Here is an 18,523-nt window from a genome sequence, read left to right on the forward strand (position 1 = left end):
GATCTCCGCCTCCTCATTGGAGACACAGAGTTAAGCATACCTGCCTACAGAGCGAGCGGCTCTGGAGCCAGGCATTTCCAGCTCTGCTACTCAGTCAGTAGCTGTGTGACTTTGGGCAAGTTACTTCACCATTCTGTGTCTGGTTTTCCTTGTCGTTTTAGCTTCCTGTGGTTGTTGTAACAAATGGCCACACATTTGGGGATTTAACACAACAGAAATGTCATCTCTCACAGTTCTGGAGTTCACGGATCCCGTGTCAGCTGGGCCACAGCCCCTCTGGAAGCTCTGGGAGACATTTTTTCCCTGCTTCTTCCAGCTTCTAGAGACAGTTGACATTCCTTGCGGCTGCATCACTCTAAGCTCTGCCTCCGTCTTCACATCACCTTCTCTTGGGTCTCTGTGTCTCTCTTCCGGGTGTCTTATGAAGACACTTATCATTGGATTAGGGCCTGTCTGGATAATCCACAGTGATCTCCTCTTGAGAGCCTTAACTTAATCACACCTGCAAAGACTCTTTCCAAATAAGGTCATGTTCACAGGTTCTGGGGAAAAGGACATGAACCTGTTATTTTGGGAGCAGGGCACAATTCAACCCACCAGGAATGACTGAAGTCCTTCGGCCAGGGCCCAGCACACAACAGACCCTCACTGTTTGCTCTTCTCATGATCCTCACTGGTCCGCCAATGACTTCAGGGAGCACCATGTTGCACTGTCCAAGGGGCGCCCTCCCCATTCTGGTGGATGCAAACGGCCCTTCTGTAGTTACATGTGAGCGTGCGCTCGCAGCCCCCCAGGTGGTGCTGCTTCTTGCCACCTCTGCCACCGTCCCCCAGTTCAAACCCCTGTCCCCCCTCGAGTGAACCGTGGTAGTACCGCTGGCTGCCCTCCCAGCTGCATCCCCCACCCTCCCTCCACGTCCTGCACACACTCCACAAGTGTCTCCTCTCCCCACAGCTGTTTTTTCAAACCATGGGTCAGATCCTGCCGGTCACCTGCACCCAGCCCTCCACTCCTCCCCCCTTCTCACTCAGAGCAGTGGCCAAAACCCTCATGGCAACAACCCACAAGGCCCCACACGATCACCTCCCCTCTGTCCCCTGGCTCTCCGGCTCGGCCTGGACACACACACCACACACACACACACACACACACACACACACACACACTGGCATTTGCACCAGCTGCTTGCTTAGCCTAGAACACTCTTTCCCAGCAGTCTGTGCTTTTCTCCCTTGTTTCATCCAGGTTCTGCTTAAAAGACGCTCCCTCGAAGGGTCTTCCCTGACCCCCATAGGGTTGTTGCTAAACTAACACCCCATCCATCTCTGTTCCCTTACCCTGTTTTTTCTGTAAAGCGCATGATGTGCTTGGTTCTGTATGTTTACTTGCTGAATGGTCTGCTCTCCCCTGCACGCTCCACTCCATGAGAGGAAGGGGTGTGATCCCCACTGAACCCCCAGCCTGAGCGGAATGAGGCGCCAGGCAAATGTCTCCTGGATGAGGGGGTCATTACGCGCCAGGCTTTGGCTCTGTATGCATGACCTGGTATCTCCCAACGACCACCGACGATGGTGTTGTTCTGTCCTCACTTGCTGGAGGTGCAGAGAGAGTAAATAAGTGTCCCCTGTCCCCATGGGGAGAGAGAGTGGCAGGATCCGAGCTAACGAGTCTTACTCCAGAGCCGACTTTCTGAGCTACCATCTGTCACGAGGCAGACGTGAGAACCAGGTGAAAGACCTTTGGGAATGAAAAGGTGCTCCGTGGAGGAGCCAGAATGACAGGCAGTAGCCGAGCCCTAGCAGAACAGATTACTCCATGGTGCTTTGGGTCGCCTTCCTGTTTAATGTTTTTTTCATTTTGAGCACCATTTTTTGCTGCCTCCCTGGATGATATGATGTGAAGTGGTGTCTATGAAGTATCATGGTTCTAGTCTACTACTGTCCTATTTGGGCACCCTAGAATGTTCCAGAAATGGGACATGCTTGCATGAAGGTGTCTTTTATTCCAAAACAGGTCAGTCTGTTCTTCTGCCTTCAGTGAACCTAGCATATTGATTAGAATTAAATATTTTGATGTGGGACCATGCAAAGAGTGTATTTCCAACTCTACTGCTAAAATATCCCTGGGCTTTTAATAATAATAGCAGCCTGCCCCTCCCCCTCCAGGTGCTAGGCACATTTCAAGCTTTATACTTACTGGCTTGTTTGATTCCCCAAACCATTCTTGGGAGTAAGCACTCTTAATAACCCCAGTTAATCCTTGCCACAGAGACACAGAGATGTTAAGTAACTTGGCCAAAGTCTCCCAGCTAATAAATGGGAGAGCCAGGATATGAACTCAGGCTGTCCGTCTCCTGAGGGTAGTTTTAACCAACTCTCTTTTGTGAGTCAGCCTCATCTGTAAATTGTGGGGGATGCATCCAATCATGTTTCCAGCCTGAAAAATCTATACTTTTGAGGCGGAGAAGCTGGTAGTAGTTTTGAGTCACTGTTGTGAATGCAGAGGATGTAGGCGAGCAGGGCTGAAGCAAGGAGATCACAAGGGAAGGCCCAAGATGCGGGCTTCTGTCTGTCAGGCCCTGGCTTGCATCTTGCTGTCCTGTCCTTTGCTATGTTTCTTGCCTTGACAGTTTGCAGACATAAGAACGCACAGGTGCGTATCCGCCGCCCCCCAGACGTCTTTCCCCTGCGTGTGGGAAAAGGAAAACGAAACCCTTATGGTCGCCTGTGTTAACTTCAAAGCAGCCTCACATCTCTTTTCTTGTTTAATTCACACAGAAACCCTGTGTGGACAGGCAGGGAGAGTCCCATGTTACAGATGAGGAAAGAGACAGAGACAGGTTGGGAAGGCAGATCTCAAGGTCACAGTTACCTCCTCCTGCCCTCCCACGAGTATTTCCTGGGTCCTTCCTCGGGGGAGGGGGGTTCCTACCTTACTGTAATAATCTTCGCAAATACCTTTGAGTGCTCCCAGCCACCTCCCACACTGTGGCCCCCACTGGATTAGTAATAAACACCCATCATAAAGATAACTATCCTTTATCGAGTGCCTCTGGTGTGTCAGGAACTATGCCGATGCTGTCGTGTTTTGTTTGCTTCTACTCCCCACAGTACCCCTTTGAGATGAGCCCATTTTATAGATGAGGTGCCTGAGGCCGCATAGCCCCCAGCTGACACTTGCATACAGTCACACAGCTAGGAAGTGGTAAACCCAGCATCCGAACCTGTTAACCCTGGCTGTCTGATGTCCCTTCCCTGGCTGAAGTCTCGGGGGACCCCTGGTTATGACTCCTAGACAAGGCAACGTCCAGTCTCCTTGGCATGGTGTGTCGGGCCCCCCTGAACCCCAGCCTCTGCCCCTCTAGCCCACACGCCAGCTCCACCAGCTTCATTGGCAGCCGCTCTCAGCCGCCCTCGCTCTCCGCTTAGGCCATGCCCTTCCTCTGGACCCCACCCCTCTGTTCCCCTCCCTGGAATTCACACTCCCTCCCACTCCTGGCTGGTGATTTCCACCCATTCTTCAGAGAGCAGGCCAAACCCACCACCTTCACGCAGCCTCCTGCACACAGACCTGCCATTTCTGCCCCCTTCGCCCCACCCCTACCTCGCTGTGTCCCAGGGCACCCCACACCTCTCTCCATTCCAGCACAGCTCACGGGGTGTCACCGGCATCTAATGTGGCCTGTGGATCTGAGGGACACAGGACAGCAGGGAGCAGTACGGCTTATGGAAGGAGTGGCAAATACGTGCCCCGCCAAAGGGCATTCTGATTCCCTGCTGTTTTTTATTTATTTGGGGGGATGGTGGGGCAGGGCCAGAGAAAGAGAGAGAATCCCAAGCAGGCTCCGTGCTGTCAGCACAAGCCCGATGTAGGACTTGAACTGTGAACTGTGAAACCATGACCTGAGCTCGGGTCAGACACTTAACTGAGCCACCCGGGCGCCCCTAATTCCTCATTGTTTTTAAAAACACCACGCCAGCCAGCCCGACAGAACACCTTTGTGGGTATTTGAGACCTGAGCCACCACGGTGAGACTCCTGGGAGCCCCTCAGGATTTTCTACATTGTCTGGGCAGGGAGGGAGGCAGAAAGGATTGACTTTCCTAGACCTGGCAGGTGGGTATGTTCTATAAATGGCATATTATACCATTGTCATATATTGTATCAAGCCGCCATAACAATGCACCATGTTGTTCTATAAACAACAGATACTTGTTTTCTCACAGTTCTGGAGGCTGGAGGTCCAAGATCAAGGTTCCAGCCCATTCTGTGGCTGGTGAGGGCTCCCTTCCTCACCTGCAGACAGCCACTTCTTGCCGTGTCCAAACATGGCCTTTCCTCAGTGCGTGCAGGACACAGAAAGAGACAGCAAGCGCTCAGGTGTCTCTTCCTACAAGGACACTAATTCTGTAGGATCAGGGCCCCGTTGTTATGACCTCATTTAACCTCCCTTAGAGGTCCCACCTTCAAATACAGTCACACTGGGTGGTTAGGACCTCAACATGTGGTTTTGGGGGAGAGGGCCATAAATATTCAGTCCCTAACACATGGCATTCCAGATCATTTGACCCACGAGTGTTTCCTGTGTCCTTACTATGGGAATTCTGGAAATGTCTAAGGCAAGCCGGAGAGTGGTCAAAATCATGGGCTTTCATATCAGAGAATCTCAAGTTTGAAACCTAACTCTGGCCCTTATTCTCCAAGGGGCCTCAGCCCACAGAGCCTCCGACCCCTCACTATGGAATGGGGCCCGACACCAATCACACAGGGTCGGAGGACTGAGGGAGATTCGCACACATGCACAATGCCCGACGGCACCCCGGTATGTGCTCGGGAACGCTCTCTGAGCACACCCTCTGTTCTGGCCGCCCCGCCGGGTGCCGGGAGTCCAGTCGGTGAGCAAGATGAGCCGATGCCTGGTTCTTACACTTTGCTGGAAGAGCCAGATAATAAGTGAATATGTGATCAGATAACCAACAGGTCAGTCATGTGAGAACGGGGCATGGGCTGTGAGGAAATCAGCCAGGGGGTAAAATAAGGACATCTGGAGAAGAAAGCTCTCCCTGGGGAGGTGACTTCGTCAAGAAGCTTGACGGCCACACAGGGACTCAGGTCGGAATTTTCCAGTCAGGGGAAGAGGGAGCACATGGCCTGCAGGCAGACCCACTCAGTACGAGCAAGAGCTGTGACTGTTGTGTTTATTCTTGCACGTGGCCCCGCCGTCAGGGTCCACCTCACTTGTAGGAACACAAGACCTCTGCCCGACCTGTCAGGGTAGAGCGCCGCCTGAACTGGGCCCTCAGAGGAGGGCCGCTCAGCGAAGGCTGGAATGGTCAGGAAGACCTGTTGGTGCAGGAGGGAGGTGTGCGGGGAGGGAGGTCAGCATTCCAGAGGAGGGGGGTTTTGACTGAAGAGCCTGGTATCTGAGAAGGACCCTTGAAGACTGCCCCAGCCAGAACCAGGCCTAAGAGATGCCCAGGGCGCCCCTTGGATGACCTCAGCGTGGGCTCCGTTGTCACGGTGGGCTGGCCAGGTTGTCAGTTCGAGAGAATGAGCTCCCCACTCAAGATGTAAGGCCCTGGGCGGAAATCCAGCTTTGTGAGTCACAACCAGATGCACATCTTGTCAGAGAAAACCATGGCCGCAGAGCACTGGTCATGGTTTCCTGGAAACTTCCTGAGTGTCGGGGGAGGGGCCCTCCGAGGATATAGGTGCCAGCCACAGCCGAGAGCCGAGGATGTGCTGCAGGCAGGGCCCAGGATGGAGGCCTGGGCCTGCACCTCTCAGGGTCCACGGCCAAGATTTCCAGGGCTACCCCCCCACCGTGGTGGGGGGGGTGGTGTGGTCAGAGCCTAAGCGAGGCCAGTGGACTAGCTGAGGCCCGTTTGCGATCTGTCTGCCCTCCCACAGCCGGCCTCCTCATGCAGACCCGCATGTTCCTTGTGCGGGTGCAGGAAGGGCACTTCTACAGGGAGAAGGGTCCCTGAGGTTTCATCCCACCAGCATGGATTCAAATCCAAGGACTTCCACTAGTAGCTTCTCTGGCCCTCAATTCTCTGGTCTACAAAGTAATGGGATAAATTGGGAGCTCTCCAAGGTTCCGCCCAGTGGCAGGATTTGGGCACTTGCTTCGTTTTCCTCCATATACGTGAAAGAAACTGAAGCCCAAGAGCAAGGGGTTTGCTCAGAGTCCATCCCGTTGAAGGTGGGACCGGAACTCCTGCTCTGGCCAGAGCTGCACCCCTACACCCTTTCTCCAGTGCCCTGCCTTCTCTCCCCAGTCTTCTCACCCTGGCTGCCTCTTTCCCTCTATACCTTCTGCCTGTGTTTCCCGCCTGCCTGCAGACAGAGATTTTCAGCTACTCCAAGAAAGATGTTCCTATCGGAGAGCAGTAGGCCTCAAATCAGAACCAAGACGGGAAGTCCCAGGGCCATCGGCCACCTGTGTGTGTTCTCACCAGTATTAAGCAGGCAGTGCCTTGTCTGGCCATCTCCTGTCTGAATCCTACACATCCTTCAATCCAGCCTAAATAACACCTCTGCCAGGAAGCCCTTCCAGATCACTCCAGCCAAAGCTATCACCTTCCCAAGCCTTCCCCGTGCACACCACTTTATAATCCTGCCATTGGCATTTTCACTTACTTTGTTGTGATTATTTGTGCATACATCATAGCTCTTGCATGCGATTTCAAACCCACTGAAATCAGTAACCAAATCGCCTACCACCAGCCTCCCTTGGACATCTGGTGCAGTGTTTGTATTCTGAGTGTTGGATAGATAATTGTAGAATAAATGGAGTTTTCTTTCTTCATTGCAGAAGGGTTCTTTCCTTTCAGAATGAATGGCTGGGCGTGTAAGAGCATCTGTTCTAGAACTGCATTGGGTTGAATCTCAGCTCCACCATCTGCACACTGTGAGACCTTGGGCAAGTTTCTAACACTTTTGTACCTCAGCTCCCTCACTTGTAAAAGGAGGCTGGCTGGAATCACCCCACCAACCAGGGTGACTGTGCACATACAGTGCCTGGCATAGACTTGAGTCAGTAAATGAAGTTGTCAAGTTTCAGTGACCCTCTATGCAAATTTTTATTGGATGTTTTGGAATATATTTTGCACTGCCTTGCAGAGTTCGAGTTTGGATTAGATAAGGTGCCAAATCCTTTTTAATCCTTGCAGGCACTGAACCTGCATCAGGTGTTTGATGCCTAGTACAGAACCTTCCCAGGTCCCTGGAGTAGGAGCAGGGAGGGAGCCATGGGGCCCCTAAGTCGGTAGAACCGCTCGCCAGCCTGGGACTAGCAGCTACATTAAGCGCTTTTATTCAATTCATGTGACTCCACAAATTTGGAATGTGTTAGGGAGAGTTTTTCCAGTTATGAGTCAGTACATTTATGCTCTCTCACACACACATAAAAAAAATGTTTTTTAAAGAAAAAGAGTTTAGCGAGAATCATTTATGAGTGCAAAGTGGAAATCTATGGAAATTTTCCTTTGACCCCGAAGGCAAGTAATACTTAAGAATTTAATAAAGGGCTCGAAACAGGATGCAGTGGAGAAAAAACACAGCTAGCTGCCTTCGCCTTCCTTCTATGTTCTCAGCCACTATGTTGCACACAGGCAGGTCTCATTTGCATGGGTTTATTAAGCACCTCCTGGATACCCAGATTTGTGCTAGATATGATGGCGAAGAGAAGGGACATAGAACCAGCATTTATTAAGCACCTATTATGTGCCAGATAATCATAGTGGGAGGGGAAGAAACATGTCTTCGGTTCAAGAGGCAGTGCAGGAGAAAATGGAACAATCACATTCAGACACATGGGTCTGAACCCCGGCACCCTACGTTTGTAACACTATCCAGTCCCTATCATATCCATTGTATGGATGACGAAACTGAGGCTCAGAGAAGGGAAAACATTGGTCTGTGGACACAGGACTCTTAAGTGTTTGAAACCAAAAATATCCCAAACTGGGTCTTTCAGTTGCCCCATCAGGGTTAATGTGTCCGGAGCTGGATATGAGCCGTTGCCACCAGGGAGGGACAGAGAGGGAGGCAGACACTTGTTCCTCCTGCAGACCAGTCTCTTCAACCACCTTCTGCCACTTGCTTTTAAGTCCTGCCCATTAGGGATTATCAAGAACCTGCGTCTCATTCAGGCTGATCCTCGTTGCTATTGTTGTTTATTTTAAATAAAGAAACCACCGCCCACCCAGAGGGCTTGTGTTTCTAGCTCCCTTTCCTCTCTTTTGCAAGGGCTCGTTTTCATAGAATCCCGGTCTCCAGGGAGCTGTGTTTTTCCCTCTGAAACATGAGCTGTAATCAAAGGTGTATTCATCCCCAAACATCTGCCAACAGCCACCGGAGCCAGGCTTCCCTGAAGCCTTGAGGCTCAGGCCAGGTGCCCGGGGACCATTTTTCCCTATTCAAATCAGATTGCCCTGTGGTTGTCGTTTGTAAGGTGGCAGGATCCCGGGCAATGGCTCTCAGATTGCTGGAGGACATTAAGAGCCCCCCTCCCGGGGAAACAGGATTCCACTGTCCATTAAGCAGCTACTTTTGAGGACCACCATGTGCGGGTACTGCAGGCACGGAGAATCCCATCACTCACAGAAGGACCCGACTTCTTGAAATGCCTCCAGGTCTCTGAAAGGCATGGTCCTTGCTCTTTCTCTAGCCTGCTTGGATATGGCCACTCCGGCCAGCCGCCAGTAGCGGTGCCCAGCAGGGCACCCCATACACCCTTCTCCAGCTTTTTCATCTTCATTCCCCTCTTTGCCTGTCAGATCTGCCTCCATCTGCTATACTCCCATGTGCCCCTTCTGGTACCCTTGCTGCCATGGCCATGTGCTTGGTTGGCACAAGAATGTCTTTGAAGTGTTCATCTCCGGCCTTGCTGCAAGGGCTCACCTTACCGCCCAGCCCTGGTCCATAGCACCCCGCGAAGTGTTGTTGGAAGAATGAAGACAGTAGTAAACAAAACAGACCCTGCCCTGCCAAGGGCTGGGCACACCTTCCTAGAGTGTCCATTGTGCTTAACGGTTTTGAAGAGGATATATTTGGAAACAAATACAGATCAATTCTAGAGTAGAATTCAGTGTTCTCATTCAAGACGTCAAACAGCACCCACACATCACGGGGAGGTATGAACTCAGCATTCTCTGTACTCTTGGGGGTCTTAGTAGAAGAGAAGGTTGGGCTTGGGGGAGCAACTCCAGCCATAGAACCAAAGTTTAAGAGGCACTGTGGGTGGGGGTGGGGTGGGGGTGGGGGGAAAGGAAGGGCTATCCAGTTGGGCCAGAGTTCAAAACCGTAGTGCTGGACTTTTAACTCTTGTGACTTGAGGCAGTGTATTCGATTGCTATGAGATTCAGGTTTCCATCTATAAAATGGGTGCATGAATACGTGCTCCTCAGAATTGCTGTGGGAGAGAGAGATGGCACCGGGAGGACTCAGCTCAATACCTGGCACACAATGAGAGATCAGGAAGTGGTGGCCATTGCATTAGTCCCTCGCTAGTTAGTGATGCTCTTTTGGAATTAAAGGCTATTGGTGGTGATCAAGGTGAAACATTTTCTGGAGCAGACAGGCAACTTAACACTACACTTCCAGCTTGCAGAATGACGGCTGCTCAGAAGTGGCTTGTAGCTTCCCACCTTCTTTGTGCTTGACTTTCGTCTCATGTCCAGCCTGGTGTGGCCCTAGCTGGAGCCCATCACCCCCTTCCCTGGACTCCACAGGTTCCTCACACTCTCCTCAGTATGAGGCCATCACCGCAGGACATAATGACCTGTTTACCAGTCCTGGAGTTTCTTATTCCTCTGCTAAATGTTTGCTGCATGAAGAAATGGAATGGAATGAATCGTGCTAGTGGGGGTGACCGTGGGGGAGGTAGAAGGGTGTTTTTCTCCTACAAACTTCACGTAGCTTTCCCCCTTTTCCTCCTGCAGGTGTCTAGCAATCAAATAGGCTTAAAGTAGGCCACCAGGGAAAGAGCGGGGGAGCTCTAGGGAAAATCCCATGGGCAGATTTTTCCTTATTGGGATTTTGCTCCATACGACCGACACTTTCTGGTGAAAGGAGTCCTGAGCCAGGAAGACTGGGAATATGTGCACATTGAGAGCCTGAAGAACATTGAAAAGCCCTTTAATTCATCTGTAATGCTCACAGCAAGAGCTCCCCTTCCCCACATGCAGGAACGGTATTCGGCACCAAGGTGCTCACTCCCCAGTGCGGCCCAAGGAGGGGGTTCTGATAGAACCCCACTTGGCTGGGGAGGAAACCAGGGTCCTGAGGAAAGGAGTCAGCAGCGTGAAGGCACAGAACAGGCGTGTGAGACTCAGACTCAGAAGTCCTGTCTCCTGGAGCAGCGCTCTCCCCCGTGCTGGTTAGGATCAGGTGTCTCGTGGGCTGGGTGGGTAAACAGGGAAAACAGGACTGAGTCTCAAGACTCCTCCCGGCTCTGGTAATAATTCGCTGTGCAACCCCATGCAACTCGCCCTGCTTCTCTCTGCTCCAGAAGCACCCAGCCGGCTGAGGAGAATACTAAATACCATCAGTAATAATAGTAGCTAACGTATCTGCTGACAAGACTCTAAGCATTTTGTGTGTTGCCTCCCTCAGTCCTACAGGGGAAGCTGGGGTTAATTAGGGGAAGGGGAGGACAGGGCATGGAAAGAAAAGGACAAAGGGTAGCCGTGAGGCTGCGCAGAGCATGGCAGATGGGTTCAAGAAGCTTGGCAGTCAGAGAGCCCAGAACACACTGGGGCAAGGTGAGGCCAGGAGAGAGGAGCGGGGCTGGACCTTGGAAGCCCCCCAGGTAAGGAGCCTGGTCTTTATCCTGAGATAAATGAGGCATGCATTAGCTTCTCCTCCCAACCCCAGACGGCCTCTGTCACATTGTCGTTTCTCAAACTCAGTCAGTTATTTATTGATTTTTTTTCATGTTTATTTATTTTTTTATTTTGGCAGAGAGGAGGTTTGGGGGACAGAGAGAGCGAGAGACAAAAATCCCAAGCAGGCTCCCCAATGTCCATGCAGAGCCCGGCACGGGGCTCCATCTCACAAACCGTGAGATCATGACCTGAACCAAAATCAAGAGTTGGACACTCAACCATCAGTCTGTTCTTTATCTTCCAACTTTTTTATACTGTGAGTTTCCTGGAGGTAGGGACTGGGTCTTATATGTTTATGTCTGTCTATCTGATGCTCAGCACAGAATCAGGTATATATGTACTTTAAGGGGTGCCTGAGTGCCTCAGTTAAGACTCTGACTTCAGCTTAGGTCATGATCTCGTGGTTCCTGAGTTCAAGCTCTGTGTCAGGCTCTGTGCTGACAGCTCAGAGCCTGGAGCCTGCTTCCGATTCTGTGTCTCCTTCTCTCTCTGCACCTTTCCCCGCTCACATTCTGTCTCTGGAAATATGAATAAATGTTTAAAAAAATTTTAAGACTTAATAAAATATTTAATATAGTCTGTTTTTAGTATTGACATGTTCAATATTCAACAACTAAGTGCAATGTACATCATATATACATATTAGTACCTATAATGCGACTTAACATTCAACTGAATGACTATAATGTTAACTGAAAAATTCAGAAATCTCAGCGCCTTGGGGGAAACTTGGACGACACAGCAGAGCATTCACTATCCATTCAACTCTTTCATAAAATACAATCCTAGTATTGAAACGAGCACAGTGCAAAGGGTGTGCTAGATTTTGAAATAAAGAAATACATCATTAACTTAGGGTGCAAGTCACTACAGGGGTTATATTTTAAGGGGTGCCTGGGTGGCTCAGATGGTTGGGCCTCTGCCTTCGGCTCTGGTCAGCTTGTGGGCAGGCTGGGGTTGAGGTCCTCTGATCTCCCAGTTCATGACTTCAAGCCTGGCGTCCGGCTCTGCACTGACAGCGCAAAGCCTGGATCCTGCTTTGGATTCTGTGTCTCCCTCTCTCTTTCTGCCTTCCCTCCCTTGCTCACACACTCTCTCTCTCTCTCGCTCTCTAAAAAATAAATAAACATTTTTTTAAAAATTTTAAAGGAAGAGGGGGACTTGGTGGGAGGGGCTAGAGAAGGGTTGAGGCCCGAAGGCAGAAGGGGACAATGCCTTTCTCGGAAGTTCCTGGTGGGAAGGCAGCTGCAGCCATTGCCACAGGGTAGCAGAGACGGATGGGCTAGCCAGTGGCCTTTGCACAAAGATTCGTGAGGACCGAACCCCAGGAGCGTCTAAGACAGCATGTGGGCGTGCTGAGCCTAGCGGAGGAGTGAGGAGCGCCGCCGAGGAGGCCTCCTGGCTTGCCGTGCTCACTCAGCTGTGCTCGGGGGCTTTGCATCCAGCTGCCTCACTAGGGGCACAACATTCCCGGACTGGGAACCTTTGCCTGAACCACTGCCACGTCCAGATTTTATTGACATCCTCCCGCTGTATACCTGTGTGAGCTCATCTGCTGTATGGAAGCCAGTGCCGCAGAAGGAACGATATGTAGTGTCCCACGCCATGGAGAAACGTAACAGTCGCACACCCTGCGTGGGTTGTGGACCGTTTTCCTGTTGGTCCGTGAGACTATTCAGCAAACCCATTCTGTGAGCAGAGTGTCAAGAAGGCCATGTGGAGTTGGGCGAAACTAAGCAAGAGCATCATAAACCCGGACGTGATCTCTCCCCATCGGGAGCAGCTGAGCCGTCAAAGGACCTCAACCCCAGCCTGCCCACAAGCTACGTGACCTCAGGAAAATCACTTAGCCTCTCTGAGCCTCATTTTCCTCAACTGCAAAATAGCACTGGTGACACTCTCCCAAGTTCTTTTTGGCGATTAATGGATGAAAAGCTCTTTCTAAACTAAAATGGGCTTCACAGAGTATTGTCCCTCCCACAAGTCAGGGTCTGGGATACTAAGGTCAGCTGGTCTCCTGGGACCTTCCGCGGGATGGTTAGGTCTAAGTCCAGTGGGAGAGCCACACTCGCTGCAATCCAAATAAATTAATCGCTGGGATTAACACAAAAGCTTGAATTCCCCTGCAGGAGGAAGGCCCGGAACCTTTAACTGGAAAATGTGTGGGCCTCAAAGTGAGGAGGAGGGGAATTAGTTTGCTGTGTGCAGCGTTCCCGGCCCCCCAACCTTGAGCGCCCTCCAGGAGACCCAGGACCCTCCCTCTCTGGGACCTGAGGTTCTCCCCCTGTCCCTGGCCCACAGCCCTTCCCTCAGCCCTCCCACCCTTCAGCCTCCCCAAGATCACGCAGTGGAAAAGGAATCACATGAACATAGGCTTGGATCAGCTCTACCACTTACCAGCAGTAAGCAAGTCGTGGCTGCGTGCGCCCCTTTCCTCACCTGGAGGATGCGCTATGACTTCCTTGCTTCCACGGTCACTGAGGGCTTATTACGATTCCTCGCGAGATTACAGATGAGACCCTTGCAGGCTTCGGTGTGCCCGGAAACCCGCCCCCGAGTAGCTTGTGAAGAGGCCGGTTCTGACTCTGTAGGGCTGGGTGGGGCCTGAGATGCTCATCTTCCCACAAGCTCCCAGGTGATATGACTTCCCTCTTGAAGAGCCAGAAAACAGAGCAGGTGCACACAGTGCCTGGTGCGTGGTAACACGTCAACAGAAACCACTCCATGAAAATTCCTCTTCCCTGCCCCCGCCCCAGTCAAAAGGTTCTTTGCAAACAGGCATCGATGAATAGAGAAACCTCTGCTCACCTCTGAATTCTTAGGGAAACGAGAAAAAACAAGTTTTGCTCTGCAGGCAGGCTGGGTGTGGGGGGTGAGGCGAGTGGCCTCTGCGCGCATCAGCACCCGCTCCACGCGCACACGTGTGCCGCAGGTGGGCCTCCGCTGGCTGCAGAAACCTCTAGAGCTCAGGCCTCAACTTGCCATGCTGGGAACGCCGCCTCTGAGCCGGGCACGCGCCTTATTCCTCCGGCTACGGCTCTCCTGAGGAATTTTCAAAGCACACAGGGTTCGTTTGGCAGGAGCCTCCCAGGATATAAATACGCAGTTGGGGCTTTTGTTTTAAGGACTGCAGTATCTTTTTGACTTGAGGCCTGTGCCCAGGGCTGTCCCCCCCCTCACCTTCATCAGAACAGAAGCACAGCCGGCCGGCCTTCGCTAGGAACAGACCCCAAAGACTCAAGGAGGGCAGGCTGAGGCTCAGGGCACACTTCGCCTCCCCCCAATCCGATCCTGTGTTTGCTTTCCCTCTCCTAGAAGGCCTGCTTCTCCACAAGCTGCTGACTCACCCAGGGTGAGGGGCTTTCTGTTCCCCCTCCTCCCAGCATCCCCACAAAGCCCAGAGGTTTTGAGGTTCATTTAATGAGCAGCTTCGTCCTCACCATTTCCTTTCCTTTCTCCGCCTCATCTCCATCCCAGTCTCCGAGTCCTCCGTCCCGCCTGGAAAGAGAGAGTTGGACCCCCAGGTGCTCTGCCCGGCTCTTAACACTGTTTCTTCTTCACAGGTCTCACCACCCTGGCTGCTCTCGGAGTGCAAGCGGACCGAGATCCCCAGGATGTAAGCAACCCAGGACTGGTGAGTGACGGCGTGTCGGATGGAGGCTGGGCCTCAGCGGGATTTCAGGAAGGGAAAGGGGATGAGTCTGGGGCGCGGGTGCACCTGGTCCTGGAGCCTGTACAGGGAGCAGCTGACTTTTGCGGCTTCAAACTGTTTCCCTCCAGATGCACCTGGAAATGGCCCAGCTCAGAGAAGCTAGGCCTGAGTCCCTTGCAGTTTACAGGGGTCCTGCCAGTCCCTCCCTAGAAGCAAATGGAGTCCATAGGTGGCTGGGCTTCCGTTCTCTGCTCAGATGCACCATCCGCAGGGCCTGGGCTTGGAATTGTTTTCAGGGAGCCTTTGGCCAGAGTTAGGGAGGTATTCTCAGAAGAGAGAGGGAATTACCTGGTCCACACCAGTTTGTAACCCATCGCCCTGAGGAGAGCTGACCGGGGAGAGGTGAGAAAGCCACCTTTGCACATTTGAAGGGCTGTCATTGAAGAAAAGTGGGTAGCTGTTGGCTCAACCTAAGGAGAAATTCCTAACAAAAGTGGTATGCAAAGGTGGTGTAGGTGCCCACTTGAAGTAGTGAGTTTCCTGTCACTAGCAGAATTCAAGTATAGATTGCAGAAGCATCAGTGTTGAAGGAAGGAGCAGTTTTGACTAGGGCAGTGTTTTACAGACTGTTCCGCGAGGACCCAGAACCCCCAGGGGCAGTAGGGGGAGGGGCGGGGGGCTTAGGGAGAGGGAGGGGGGCTTGTGAGTGTGCACACTTTCTCAGCACTACCTGTGTGGTGTGGTTCTGCTGTAAAACCGTTTGGAAGTTGCTGGATGAGATGATCCTCAGGTCTCCCTGTGACCTGTTGTCCACTGGCCTCTGATGTAACTGAGCCGCCACCGGACAGGCACACGCATTACAGGTGTGACCCCAGTACCTCAAGCGTGTGATGGGCTGGGCAGCTCTCCAGGCACGGCGGGGGTTTTGCCGGGAGGTTCCGGGGAGCCCTGTGCCATACCAGGACCGCCGAAAGGTTAACCAGCTGGTCACACCGTCCGGAGCTTCGTCCAGACCATACAGACCAGAAGAAAGACATGGGGGACACTGTGACAGGACACCCCCAGGCTGTAGGAGGACAGTGAGGGTGGCTTCCTACCAGGGTTGGGGCCCTTTTGCGAAACAGGTGCCCCAGACTCCAGCCAGCGTGAGAAGACTCGCACCCAGACCCAGGTGGGGAAGCTGCACAGCAGGGACAGTCACTGTGAATGGGGACGTCCCAGTAATGAGCCCCTGGGCTTCCTTTGTGCTTTGTGACGGGCCCTCTTCCCCAGGCCTGGGTCAGCAGCAGCTGTAAATATTTATCAAAGGCCCCTGAGGGCAGGGTGCCACGGGGGGGGGGGGGGGGGGGGGGGGGGGGGGGGGGGGGGGGGGGGGGGGGGGGGGCCCAGAGCTGGGGTTGTTCTTTAAGGAACTGATAGCATGGATAAGAATTGAGTTTGACAGTCGCTGTGCATAGGCTGTCTGTTCCACTGAGTCCTGAGCGCTGTGGAGGGGTGAGGGACTGCGAGTAGTGGAGGGGGTGGGGACTGAAGACAAGCAATGGGAACGTAGGGCTGAACAATGCTTTTGAGCCATGGCTCAGTGCTTCCTTGGCAAATCTTTAAACCGGAGTGGGGCTTGGAGGACAGGGGCTGTGTTCTTTGATTCACAGGTGCTGGCACATAGTAGGTGCTCAGTAAGGGACTGTTAAATGACTGAAAGGGAAAACAATGAGGAAGTACCTGGGGAGGCGATGTCTAGTTAAGAGGAGCGGGGGGGCGCGCCTGGAGTCAGTCTGCCCAGGTTCAAATCTCCCCTCCTCCACTAGCTACTGTGCCGTAGGCCAGTCCATAGTAAGTGCCAATAAACCTTAGCCCTGTTTTTGTCCAACACATGGGGCATGACCCTAGATTAAGGTCCAGTGGTGGGACAGGACAGTGTCCAGTGTTGGGACAGGCTCAGCATGGGGACAGTGAGTTAGAGGAGACAGCCCAGGCTGGGGTCCGATGACCTGGCTCAGCTGGAGGGCGGGGGCACAGGGCAGCAATCTCCCCCCAAGCCCACTCTCCAAGATGGTGACGCTGTGAGAAGCTGATCAAGGCGGTCTATTTGTCCTGCTCTCCCTGATGGACTATTGTAGTCCTGGAACCCGTCCAAAGGCAAGGGGAGCTCAGCCATTTATTACTTGTTGGGGGCCTTCCTGGGAAGTGGTCTGACTGCTCAGGACCTCCCTGTCCCCCATGAACGGGAACCCCGTGCGAGCCTTCTTCTCTTGCAGAAATGGTCTTCACTACTTGAAAAGCACCGTACAGAAGGAAGGTTCTGGTGATGCAGACACAGCTTGGGTGGCACAATGACAGGCCTCCCCGCCAATGCCCATTCCCTGTTCCCTCCCTGGTGAGGTCTGGACGCCTCCTCCACTGGGAGACCAGTTCTCCAAATGAGGCAGGCACCAGGACCTGTAGCAGGTTCCCAATAAACATCTGCACTTGCCTCAACTGGGTATAGTTGGCATCTGCCACTTCCAAGCCTCAGACTCCACAAAGTGCCCGTATTTGCCCTGAAAGCAGATGTTGGAGAGTCTCAAGGGCATTGCCAGGGAGGGCCCTTGTGGGCTGGTGTGGGAACACCCTTCTACAAGCCACCAAGGCGGTCTTGATTGCCAGGGACTAGCGTAGGCAGGCAGGCTCAATGGGGACATACTGCCGGCACATTCGAGAAACTGTGTCTGGGGCAGGATACCCTGGCCCAGGATGCTGCAGGGGTTGTTCTGGTGGGGGCCGAGCACCCCGGGCGGAGAGAACCCAGCATCCGTCAAATGGGTAGAGGAGTGAGCGCTACAAATGTCTGAGTCATACAGGTGTGGGGGGCCAGGGACCCAAAGGAGAGCCAGCTGTGCAGAGAGGGTGATGGTGTTATAGGCAGGTTAGCACAGGGATGAGGGAACGGAACAAAAACCAGGATGTCGTGCATTAAGCGACAGTCACCCTACAAGCAGCCAGAGAGCTAACTAAGTGTGTGTGTGACCCACACATGCCCCTAGGTGCCTTAAAGGACTAAGATCCGTCCACCAGGGGCGCTAGAGGGCACAGAAGATTCTCGATATTCAGGGCATATTTACAGCAAGGGCTAGCACACACGTGTCAAGTGACCAAAACTAGGTATGTGCAAGGTCCCTCAAAGCTCCTCCAGCATTAAAGAAAATAATCCCTCATCCCTCCCATGAATATTCAACCCCTCCCTTTAACCTCCGGGTCAGTGGGTGAGACCCAGGCTTCCTGGGGCGGCTCTGTCTTCAGAGCTGGGACTCCCTTCTGGAGTCCCTTCAATAAACTCTTTGTTGTTGCTTTTACCTTAAAAAACAAAATTACATTTGCCTAGAACATTGATCAGGCATTAGTAGTAGATAGGCGTGAAATGCAAGATGAGCTTGCTCAGGGATCCCACCTTACGCCTCCCCTGCCCATCACACCGTGATCCTAGCTGGATAGTAAGACGGTCGTGAGCCAAAATCACTCGGCACATATGCACTGCCCTTGTGCCTCTGGGATCTTCAAAAATGTCTAACTTTTTGCCAAGTGACCTCAATTTCACTTCTGCCTTTAGTGGGAAGGGGACAGGAAGGAGGGGCTTTCCTGGACAGCTCCGAAGAGGAAGCAGTCAGAGGAGAGAGGCTCCATCCGTCACACAGCTTCTCTCGGCTTCTGGGCTGCCTCTGTTTAGATGAGGTGACCAGGCTAGGTCAGGGATGGCAAATAGATTTCCTCTTCTGCCGACTCCAATCAGTTGGTCTTGGAGGCCAGGGGTGGGGTGTTGAGAAGGTTCTGAGGGCGATCCGAGAAATGGTGTGGATTACTGAGTTCTGCTCAGGCAGGGGACGGTGGCATCTGTGACAGTTTGGGGCATGCCTGCACCCGCCCCACCCCCACGCCCCCATACTTGATGGGTTTATATCAGCAGCCCCATTTTGCGTCAAGGCAAAGCACAGCAAAACCTCAT

General features: G+C 52.7%; 1 protein-coding gene across 2 annotated transcripts in view; it reads left to right on the forward strand.

Annotated features, from left to right (window-relative positions):
* ZHX2 (zinc fingers and homeoboxes 2) overlaps positions 1–18,523 on the forward strand; it is a 161,044-nt gene that overhangs the window by 58,092 nt on the left and 84,429 nt on the right. For both annotated transcript variants that reach the window (XM_029923154.1, XM_029923155.1), the window contains one exon: positions 14,456–14,526. The gene's annotated coding sequence lies outside the window, so the exon portion shown is untranslated. The remainder of the gene's footprint in view (positions 1–14,455; positions 14,527–18,523) is intronic.

This window comes from Suricata suricatta, chromosome 15 (genome assembly GCF_006229205.1).
Source record: "Suricata suricatta isolate VVHF042 chromosome 15, meerkat_22Aug2017_6uvM2_HiC, whole genome shotgun sequence".
NCBI classification, from domain to species: domain Eukaryota; kingdom Metazoa; phylum Chordata; class Mammalia; order Carnivora; family Herpestidae; genus Suricata; species Suricata suricatta.